Source organism: Lathyrus oleraceus, chromosome 5 (genome assembly GCF_024323335.1).
Source record: "Lathyrus oleraceus cultivar Zhongwan6 chromosome 5, CAAS_Psat_ZW6_1.0, whole genome shotgun sequence".
NCBI lineage: Eukaryota > Viridiplantae > Streptophyta > Magnoliopsida > Fabales > Fabaceae > Lathyrus > Lathyrus oleraceus.
Window position 1 is genome coordinate 168,564,644 of NC_066583.1, and position 12,173 is coordinate 168,576,816.

A 12,173-nucleotide genomic window follows, 5' to 3' on the forward strand; every position below is an offset into this window, starting at 1 on the left:
ATGGCAGAACCAGCTCGTGCTCTTAGAGATTACGCCGCTCCATCGCAAGATGAACCGCATTCAAGTATTGCTCCGCCCGCAATCGAAGCAAACAACTTTGAACTTAAACCTTCACTGCTGCAGGCTGTGCAACAGAACCAATTCTCTGGAAATCTTACCGAAGATCCAAACCTTCATTTATCCGTATTTGTTCAATATGCTGATACTGTTAAAGCTAATGGTGTCACTTCAGAGGCAATTCGACTTCGTCTTTTTCCTTTCTCATTAAGAGATAGCGCTAGAAGATGGCTTCAATCTCTACCTTCCAACTCAGTCACCACATGGAACGAGTTGAAGAAAGTTTTCCTTGCCCGATATTTTCCGCCAAGCAAAACAGCTATGTTAAGAGCCCAGATAAACGGATTTAAACAGAAAGACAACGAGTCTCTTTTCGAAGCATGGGAAAGATACAAAGACATGATGAGACTTTGCCCACACCATGGTTTGGAAGACTGGTTAGTAATTCACACATTTTATAATGGTCTCTTATACAATACAAGGTTAACAATAGACGCCGCTGCAGGTGGTGCATTAATGAACAAACCTTATGCTGATGCTTACCAGCTTATCGAGAGCATGGCCCAAAACCACTATCAGTGGGGAACCGAACGAACAACAGTGGAAAAACCTCAACCGAAAACTGGCATGTACGAGATAAGTAACCTTGATCACGTCAATGCAAAAGTGGATGCTTTGGTCCAGAAGATTGAAAGTTTAAATGTATCACCACCAACCGCCGTGGTTGCTATAGCTCAGAATTGCGAGGTCTGTGGAATCCAAGGCCACACTCCTGCGGAATGTCAACTCTTGACTGGAATCCAAACAGAGCAAGTAAACTATGCTCAAGGAAGCCCCTATTCGAATACCTATAACCCAAATTGGAAGAATCATCCAAACTTTTCATATAAGAGTAATAATGCTTTATACGCACCTGGACAGTCTCCGAATCAAACCCCATCTATACCTCCGGGGTACCAGAAACCAAATCCTAACAATAATACCCCTAGAAAATCCAACTTGGAAATCATGATGGAAAACTTTATAGCTTCCCAACAACAAACCAATAAAGATTTCTTAAACCAGAACATACACACTGGCGAACAACTTAAACAACTAGCAAGCAAAGTAGATGCCTTGGCTACCCATAACAAAATGTTAGAAACCCAAATATCTCAAGTAGCTCAACAACAAGCACCTACTGCTGCACCAACTGGTACATTCCCTGGACAGCCCCAACCTAATCCGAGAAGCCAAGCTCATGCAATTATATTAAGAAGTGGAACGGAAGTGGAAGGACCGTCTGATCCAAGGATAGAAAACCAAAGCCCTAAGAAATCTACTGAGGAAAGTGAACCTAAGGAAAAGGAAGAGAGTAATAAGGATACCCTAGAAAAGAAGGAACCTTATGTACCTCCACCACCTTACAAACCACCTATACCTTACCCTCAAAGGCTTGTTAAAACCAAAGATGTAGGTCAATTTAGAAAATTTGTTGATCTCCTTAAGCAATTAAACGTTACAATTCCATTTACCGAAGCTATTACGCAGATGCCCTCATATGCTAAATTCTTAAAAGAAATTCTTTCTAATAAAAGGAAACTTGAGGATAGTGAAACCGTTACACTCCCTGCCGAATGTAGCGCTATAATCCAAAACATGCCCCCTAAACTCAAGGATCCAGGTAGCTTCTCTATACCCTGTCACGTAGGAAAATTTGTCATCGACAAAGCCTTATGCGATTTAGGAGCCGGAATTAGCGTTATGCCTTTATCCATATGTAAGAGACTGGAAATGGGAGAATTAAGACCGACCAAGATGTCTGTACAACTAGCAGATCGTTCCATCAAATATCCTGTAGGAATCCTTGAGAACGTTCCCGTACGCATAGGTCAGTTTTACATTCCCACTGACTTCACAATTATGGATATTAGAGAAGATGATACTACACCCATTATACTAGGAAGACCATTCTTAGCAACTGCCGGTGCAATCATAGACGTAAAACGAGGAAGACTCACCTTCGAAGTAGGTGAAGAGAAAATTGAATTCATTCTTTCCAAATTCTTGAAAGCACCTGCAATAGAAGATACATGTTACTTCATGGATATCATCGATGAATGCATAAAAGAAGCAGAGTCAGGAGAAGACAAATCATCAGACTATCTTTTAGAAGACAAATCTAAACAATGCTTAGCAATAACACCAGATCCTACGCAGTGTCTTAACAAACCAAACCCCTGATTTGAAAACACTTCCCAAAAATCTGAGATATGAATTCCTAGACTTAGAACTTGAACGACCTGTGATAGTCAATGCAGATCTAGGAAGACTCGAAACAGAAAAACTCCTACATATCTTAAGAAAATATCCAACCGCACTAGGATACCACATAACCGATCTTAAAGGAATAAGCCCTTCTATTTGTATGCATCGCATCATGTTAGAAGAAGACGGTAAAACCTCTAGGGAACACCAGAGAAGACTAAATCCGATCCTAAGTGAGGTAGTAAAGAAAGAAATAACCAAGTTATTAGAAGCAGGTATTATATATCCTATATCTGATAGCAAATGGGTCAGTCCCGTACACGTTGTACCAAAGAAAGGAGGCATAACCGTTATTGAAAACGAAAAGGAGAAACTATAACTAAACGAATCGAATCGGGATGGAGAATGTGCATTGATTATAGGAAACTAAACAAAGCAACCCGAAAAGATCATTTCCCTTTACCATTCATTGACCAAATGTTAGAACGACTAGCTAAACATTCACATTTCTGTTATTTGGACGGTTATTCAGGCTTCTTTCAAATACCAATTCACCCTGATGACCAAGAAAAGACAACATTCACATGCCCTTTTGGTACCTTCGCGTATAGACGAATGCCGTTTGGTCTGTGTAATGCCCCTGCAACTTTTCAAAGATGCATGATGGCAATTTTCGCCGACTTTCTCGAAAACATCATGGAAGTATTCATGGATGACTTTTCTGTATACGGACAAAGTTTCGAAGAATGCCTTGAAAACCTGGAAAGAGTTCTTGAACGATGTGTAAAAGTAAACTTAGTACTTAATTGGGAAAAGTGCCACTTTATGGTACAAGAAGGAATTGTTTTAGGACACATCATCTCGAACAGAGGAATTGAAGTAGACAAAGCCAAAATAGAGGTAATCGAAAATCTTCAACCCCCAAGAACCGTGAGAGAAGTACGAAGCTTTTTAGGACACGCCGGTTTCTACCGACGATTCATCAAAGACTTCTCTAAGATAACTAAACCTTTAACCGGACTATTAATGAAAGATGCTGAATTCATATTCGACGATAACTGTTTAAAAGCATTTCAAACTCTTAAACAAGCATTGATCTCCGCACCCATTATGCAGACACCAGACTGGAATGAACCATTCGAAATAATGTGCGATGCCAGTGATTATGCTGTAGGTGCTGTTTTAGGACAAAGAAAGGATAAAAAGCTTCATGTTATATATTACGCTAGCAGAACCCTGGATGAAGCACAGATGAATTATGCCACAACCGAGAAAGAACTCCTAGCAGTAGTATTTGCGCTAGATAAATTTCGTTCTTACTTGGTAGGAGCCAAAATAATAGTTTACACTGATCACGCTGCTATCAGGTACCTTCTAACAAAAAGGATGCTAAACCTAGACTCTTAAGATGGATCTTGTTACTACAAGAATTCGACTTAGAAATCAAGGACAAGAAAGGAACTGAGAACGTAGTAGCAGACCACCTCTCTAGACTTGAGAACCTTGAACCAGAAAGAACATCCATTAATGATGATTTCTCGTATGACAAACTCATAGCTACTTTGGAAGAGAACAACTCCGACATGCAAGTAGAAACCACCTTAGCTATATCTGCCATACCATGGTACGCTGATCTAGTCAATTATTTAGCTGCCGGACTAGTTCCACCTACTTTATCTTACCAGCAGAAGAAAAGATTCTTCCATGACATAAAACACTATTACTGGGATGATCCCTTACTTTTCAAAAGAGGTCCCGATGGTATTTTCCGTCGATGTGTACCCGAAGAAGAGGTAGAAAATATAATCCAACACTGTCACTCCGCGCCTTATGGTGGACACACAAGTACATCCAAGACCTGTTCTAAAATCCTACAAGCTGGCTTTTATTGGCCAACTATATGGAAGGACGTACATGCGGCTATTAAGGAGTGTGACAGATGTCAACGCACGGGAAACATATCTAGACGTGACGAGATGCCACAAAAAGGTATTTTGGAAGTAGAGATTTTTGACGTGTGGGGAATAGACTTCATGGGACCGTTTCCATCCTCCTTCGGTAACAAGTACATACTCGTGGCGGTTGACTACGTATCAAAGTGGATCGAAGCTATAGCTTCTCCAACTAATGACACCCGAGTAGTAACTAGACTCTTTAAAAATATAATATTTCCGAGATATGGCATCCCAAGGATAGTAGTCAGTGATGGTGGATCGCACTTTATATCCAAGATACTCGAAAAACTACTACTTAAATATGGAGTGAGACATAGGATAGCAACACCTTACCACCCTCAAACCAGTGGAGCGGTAGAAATTAAAGGACAATCTACAGAACCGTTCACCGTAAACGGGCAACGTCTGAAACATTATCACTACGCGGAAACCAACGAGGATTCGCAAATTCTACACTTAGACGAAACGCCCCCAGGACTCATAGACTATATTTAACAGTTTCTTTGTCGAGCTTGCGACATTTAAACAAAGCGCTTAGTGGGAGACAACCCACAAATTAATCTGTTATTTTATTATTTTATTATTATTATCATTCCTCTATTTTTCTCTTAATTATTCTTTTAATTTCTATTTAGTATTCATTATTGATTTATTCAAAAAGAAAAAAAATATATCTATATATTATAATAATAATTCTATTCTTCTTTCGGCATTTGGCCAAATCCTGACTTAAACTCATGTTTTCTTTTCTCTAGTTAACACTAACCAGATGGGACATTCTGACCGTATGGGTATCAAGTTCAGAGGAATGGCTCAGAAACGAAGGTTTGAAGAACTAGCCACTAGGGAGATGCTACCTAGTTTATATGCTGATGATTGGGCTATGACTGCCCTTGGACTGAGACAGAGTGTCCTGTTTTTGCTGAATCAGATAGGATGGGAGACCTCCCCTATCCTGAGACCTTTCACCACCTACCGGAGGCTCACACTAGAATTCCTTAGTTCATTAATCTATCTACCTAGCCATGGAAAAGGAATTACCAGAGGTTTTATCCAGTTCAGAATGTTCAATATGGAGTACCAATTTAATACTAGAGACTTCACCAACCTTTTGGGTTTTCCTACCTCCTTTGATACATTCACTATAAGCCAGGAAGAACTTCTTGAATATAGAGAGCTTGAACACTTTTGGGGTAAGCTGACTGGAAATGATGAGCCCGAAGAACATGAGTTTCTCTCTGGAAACATACATAACCCGGCTTTTCGCTATTTCCATAAGATCCTGACCCACACTTTATTTGGGAAGAAGCCAAATAGTACTTCAGTTTCACGTGATGAACTCTTCATCATATTTTGTGCTTCCCAGAACCGTCCAGTAAACGGTGCTACTTTTATGTTAGCTAATTTGGACCACCTTATCCAGGATGAGAGAGCACCCATTAGAATAGGCGGCCTGATAACTATGATAGGTAATGCTATTGGACTACGTCAGCCTATGCTTGACCTGAACCCTTTTTGTGGCATTACCACTATGAGTATACCTTTCCTCTTCAACACTATGTTTATAGCAAACATAGGGTCTGATGAGTTTGAGCTTGTTATTGATAACCAGGTTCTCTGCCTATTCACCCTGCCCGATCCTAGGACTAGTGTTCATAACCAAAGGAACTGGCTCTATAACCTGAATGAAACCCCAACTCCTGCTGGATCCACTGAATCCATCCAGGATTATGAGATTTGTGATGACTATGAGCACTATATTGACCATACCTCTCTTGCTGAATCTGACCCTCAGACTCCATCCGGCTACCATGATATTGATCCTCCTCCTCAGCCTGTCCTGACCGAAGAATCAGCCATGCCTGATCTCCGACATCATATGCCAGGAACAGATATTAAAACCGTCATTGAAGCCTTGATGTCAGAACAAAACGCCCTCAGGGAAGATTTCCACAGCTTGAGACTTGCAGTCCTAGAACACATGAGCAGCACGGCAAGTCAGTTACGTATGTTACGGCATCATGTTAACTCTTTTACTCCTCCGGCCAGAGATCCGAAGATAGATGGAATTTAGTTATTTCTTCATTCTAAGTTATTTAGTTTTAGGCTAGATTTTTTCATTAATGTTATTTGAATTCATGTTTATTTCTATTTCATTTTATTATTTTCCCTTCCTGTAATACATTATGATCCTTTTTATTGAAGCTGTTTAGTTAATTTATTTTGCAATGCCTATTATGCTCTACGGTTATTACTTATTATTATTATTATACAAAGCAAGTAAGCATGCATACTAAATTAAGCTACAGACTAAAACGTTCATAAGCAGAATAAAATATTTAATTACGCTACCAAGTGATTCTGTGAAGCGCTACTAAGCCTTTCCAAAGGAAGTGTGACGAGCGTCACACCACCCGTGACGGGCGGCACACTTAGTGCCTGTTACGAGCGTCACAGCCTTGTGACGAGCGTAACGCCTCTCAGATATGTGAACGTTAGGGAGCCGTTGGAGACGAACGTTACACCCCCCACCTTTTTACATTCCCCATTCATTTTTCATTTACCACAATTAATTACTTTTCAACCACTCTTTCTTTCCACCTCCCACATTTTACCTATAAATACCCTCCAAACTTCCTTCTTTCACCACAAACAACTCTCTCATATCAAATATACACTTCTTTCCTTTCCAAATCACTCATTCAAAAATCCATCACAATGGCGGGAAGTCAAAACTTCGGAAATATCATCTTCCGATCCGGAGATGACAACTATCAGCAAGAGCAATTCGAGCGCTTCCAACAGCGAGGCGTCGCTCCCACCAGGTACCCCGATTTAACTTGTTTACAACAATTGGGCTTACTCCACGGTATCGAGTGGATGCTCCGTAGAGCCGATTTAACCTTCCTTTGCACCCATAACCAACCCACCTATCCTTCCCTAACCTTAGAATTCCTAAGCTCTTACGACTACACCACTCCCGCCGGTGAAGGTGAATTCCTAACCGGTACAGCAACCTTCCGTATGTTTAACACCGAGTACTCTCTAACCCAACGCCAATTGAGTGCCATGCTACAATTTCCCACAGAAGGTCTGCTCCATGCCAGAATTCCCCCAACCTCAAACTGGAACACAGTTCTAGTTTTCGACCTTTTTAAGAAAATTTCCGGTATAAATACCAACAACTGGGAAGAACTCCTTCTCTCCCACATCCATAACCCCACCATCCGTTATTTTCTCCGTATCCTGCAAAACACACTCTTTGGAAGACCAAACAACAGTAAGGTCAACTCAAAAGAACTCTTTTTCCTCCAGTGCGTTTTCGAATCGGATACTACGGTAAACGCCGCCTCTTTTCTCCTTCATCATATCCGCACCTTATGTGCTAGAGGCCGGCAACCATTCATAATTGGCGGATTAATAACCTCCATAGCACTTGGCCTGAACCTAGGGGATAAACTCCAAACTTTAGAATCCCTTCCACCCCTGTCTATGGATATCGGCTATTGTCGCTCCAGCCGCCTGATTAAAAACAGAGTAGGCGGAGGCTATTATCTGATGGTGAACAACCAAGCAGTCCCAAGTGTTGTGCTACCCAATACCACCCTAACCGATGTCACAAACCCGAACCGCCACCTCTACGATCTTAGCGCTCCTGAAACCACCGAGCCTTCACAAACAAACCAACAAACAGATGAGTTTGAAGAAATGGAACAAGGCGATCATCCGCCAGAACAACCGTCAGTCCCGCTCAACCCTTCCAGTAATGCAGCCGGCCCATCCTCCCAACGTCGTCGACGACGAAGGCCTGCGACCAACGATGACATTATGGATGCTATCGATGGAATGCAGGCACAGAATACAGAGATGATGCAGATGATGCGTCAAATGCAACAGCAACAGGATGCTCGGAATGCCATAACCGACCAGCGGTTTACTGAGTTGTTTAGCAGATTCGACAGCTTAGACATACGTCAAAGATCACCAGGACCAAGAACCAGAGGTGGAAGGCAGCCTTAGTTGTATTTTTTTTCTTTTTCCTTTCCATTTTGTATTTCTTTCCCTTCAAACATCGAGGACTATGTTTAGTTCAAGTATGGGGGGGAAATTATTCTTTCCATTCCCATCTTTGTTTCAAGTTTGTACTCTCCCTTTTCATTGTTATTTCCTTATAAAAACAAAATTTTTTTAAGTTAAGTCCTGAATGTGAAAAAGTTTCTATTATCTATTTCCCTCAACTTTCTTGAGCCATAACAAAATTTTAACACACCCAATAAGTATAAAGGTCGCCTACTTTATAAAATTTGAGTGAAATCAAAACAAAATCATTACCATAACAACGCTCTGAGAACCTCAATATGTTAGATCAGGATAAGTACCTATCATACCGATTCCTCGAACTTTTAGTTCTATGGCAACCCCAAGTAGTTTATACAGAAGTCAGCACCATCTTAATAGCAAACTACGTGGAGAGCCGATGAATATAAGTGAATGATCCCCAAAGTAACCTAAGATAATTAAATTAGGTGACCCTTACCGGATCATTTAATCTAAAGGTTGCAAATCATGCAAAAGCACAATACGAAAGATCCATTATGAATTGGTTCAGTAGGAATCTGGTACTGAACTTGGTAGGGCGGACTACGGTTCGATCCCCCGCAATTTGCAATGGACTGAATAATGAAGTTATCCGACTTATGTACCAGAACTTCTAGCTAAAAGCGGATCATAGACACTAACCGGTTACTCCACTATGTGCGCGAAAGGATAAAGGGCTTAATGTGATTTCGCTAGAATGAAAACGGGCAAAATAAGACTAAAGGAACCAGGATAGCTATCATAGGGTACTTGAACTGATTGGCATAAGGTAGGGTTATCTAAGTTGTAACGGTAGTTGTTGATGTCAAGATTTAACTCAAATCCTCCTAAACAAAAACCCATTGGCAACCTAGTACGAATTGATGTGTGCTTTAAAATTTCATCCGGCTAAAACTTTTAACAAGTTCTATACTGAATTTTGCTTGAGGACAAGCAAAGATTTAAGTATGGGGGAGTTTGATAACACGAAATTATATCGCTTTTTAAGACTTAATTCAATTAAATTATTTTATCATTTACACTAATTTATCCCATTTTATCAGATATTATGCAGTATTTCTCTTCTATTTATATCAGGTACCCATTTTGAAGCAAAAGCGAAAAAGGGAAGAAAAGGAGGTGTAAAAAGCAACAAAAAGGAGAGAAAAGGAACCAAAGGCCAAAGCCCAGCCCAAAGCGCACAAGTCACCAATGCTGTGCCTGTGACGGACGTCACAGGACGCGTGACGAGCGTCACGCGAAGGAGCCTTGTGACGGACGTCACACATAGCGTGACGAGCGTCACGCAACCCCACTACCTTTGTGGCGCAAGTATCGCCCTCAGAAGGACTTGAAGAATAACGTTAAGGAATTGGTCTCCTATATGCACGCCGTGGATATAGCCACGCTGAAGAAGGAGAGAAACGGAATGCTGCTACCAAGGCCATTATAAATAGCCGTCTCACAAACCAAAAGTTACAGAGTTTTTGCACGCTCAGTTTTGCGGAAGCTCTGCCAAATTTATTTTTTTCACGCCTTTGCTTATTTTTCTTCCTTTCCAGCATCGTCCATTTTATTTATTTTATTTTGCAAGCTTTGTTTTCTTTTTCCCTTGCAATTTATTTTCCCCCGTTCTTAGCTTTTAGATATTTTTCGCGTAGTAGTTTCTACACCGGAAACTACTGGGCAACTTTATACCGGATTTAACCTTACGTTATATTCGAGTTTTTTTATTTCCTTGATTTAATTTACTGTTTAATTGAAGAATCGAAGAACAAATCCTACCGGCTTGTGGTGGAGTGTTCAAGACCATTGTATTACGCATTCAGGTTCTTTAATTGTTATTTAATTTTTATGCTTTATTCTATTGTTTATTTGCATTGCCTGCCTGAAATGAGTCTGTGTATGCATGATATTAATTATTATTTAGTAAGCATGTCTGGCTAATTTGCCTAGGTATCGGTATGTAAAGTAAGCAGAAAGAGGGATCAAAACTAAGTCGGTCTATTCAAACTTAAAATTAGAATCAATCTTTTTACGGTCTTAACTTACAGGTTTAATAACAAGATTTTTTACAAAGGTAAAAGACATAAAGAAGTTGAAACCAACAGAGCGAGAGTTTGAGGTTTTAACTGGACAGTGTAAGTTAGTCATTAAATCTATCTCAGGGCGAGAGCAAGTTTTAGAATTAATTAAATTCTGACCTTTTTCCAAAAAGTATTTTTAAAGATTGAATGTGAGGACGAGAGTTAAGCATTTAGATTTAATTGTATAACCTAAGTCAACAGAGCGAAAGTTTGAGATAAGGGTGTTTAAAACGGGTCAGTATTTTCTTAAAAAGAGTTTCTGCAACTTTATTGTTTTCAAAATATGATTTTTGACTTAATTATAAGTGACAGCAACATTAACATAAGATCATGGTTTCTTCAACAGAGCGAGAGTTTGAGATAAAACCTTTAACCAATAAAGTTAGTCGAAACGATTTATTTTAAAACCGAGAGACCGACAAGGAATTGATTCCCTAGTTTTGACGAACCACATACCGATATCCGTTTTATTAATATTTAATCTAGATATTAGTTTAGCTCTTAGCTCCCTTTCCCCAAACAATCAAACATTTTCACCTTAGATTTACGTAGTAACCTTAGATAACGGTACATCGATTCATAAGTCCCTGTGGGATCGATATCTTTTAAAACTACGCGATAGAACTGTGCACTTGCAGTTTGTATCCCATTCTCGACTCGCACAGTCGAGCGATCATATATATATATATATATATATATATATATATATATATATATATATATATATATATATCTTATTTTTGTTTTATTTTCATTTTTTTCCCAGTTATTTATTTATTAGCCTAATATTTAATTTTTGTCTTTTATTTTTACTTCTACAAAAATTATGCAAGCCAATGATGCTAGGAAATAACAAGACAAATGCTATTCAGACCCCTCAAAGCCAAAAGACAGGAGAAGCCCAAACCAAAGGACCAAAATCTGGCCCAACCAGATTTGGCCTTGTGGCGCCCGCCACAGCGTCTGTAAATGGTCGGGGCAGAACCCTTTTCTTCACCATTTTTGCAACTTACAACCTCTCAAACCCATTTTTTCACCTTGGAAAAACATCCTTGAACCCACAAAAAGCTCATACTTTTCTAACCACCACACCACACAAATCATTATTCCACTTTCCATTTTCGATTTCATCCGTCGGATTTTGTATAAATCCAACCTTTTCACAAACCACTTCATCTTCTTCATCACTTTTCAAGAGCATTCAAATGGAGTTTAACGGATTCATTCTTCGAGGAGGGAAACCGGGAGATAGACAAAGAAAAATTATTGAACGGTTGCAAAATCGGGAAATCCTCCCGACAAGGCATGTTGACGAAAACTGTCTCTACACTTTAGGTATCTATCATAGCATTTTCCATTTATTAGATAACTTAGGTTTGCATAATTTCTTTTCCAACAAAGAACCCACCTATGAGCGGTTGACAATTGAATTTTTGAGTTCCTTAATTTATATTGTCAACCCTAACACTGCTAGCACAGTTGGTACTGTCAGATTTAGAATGTTTGTTGTTGAATACGAATTCAGTACCGACGAACTAGCCAGCTTGTTAGGGATCCCTCATGGGGAAGGTGTTATTTGTGAGGCCCCTTTGGATTCAGAGTGGTCAATTGAGGTATTTTTCTTCTGGGAGCGATTATCAAACACTTCCATAAACTCTTTTGAAGGAGTTATTGCCTCAACTATCCACAACCCGACCATCAAAGTTTTTAGATACCTGTTGGCATGCACTATTTTTGGCCGGGAGAATCC

At 39.7% G+C, this 12,173-nt stretch overlaps 1 pseudogene; it reads right to left on the minus strand.

Annotated features, from left to right (window-relative positions):
* Window positions 1-385: 385 nt before the first annotated feature.
* On the minus strand, window positions 386-485 carry LOC127089228 (uncharacterized; annotated as a pseudogene).
* Window positions 486-12,173: the final 11,688 nt, after the last annotated feature.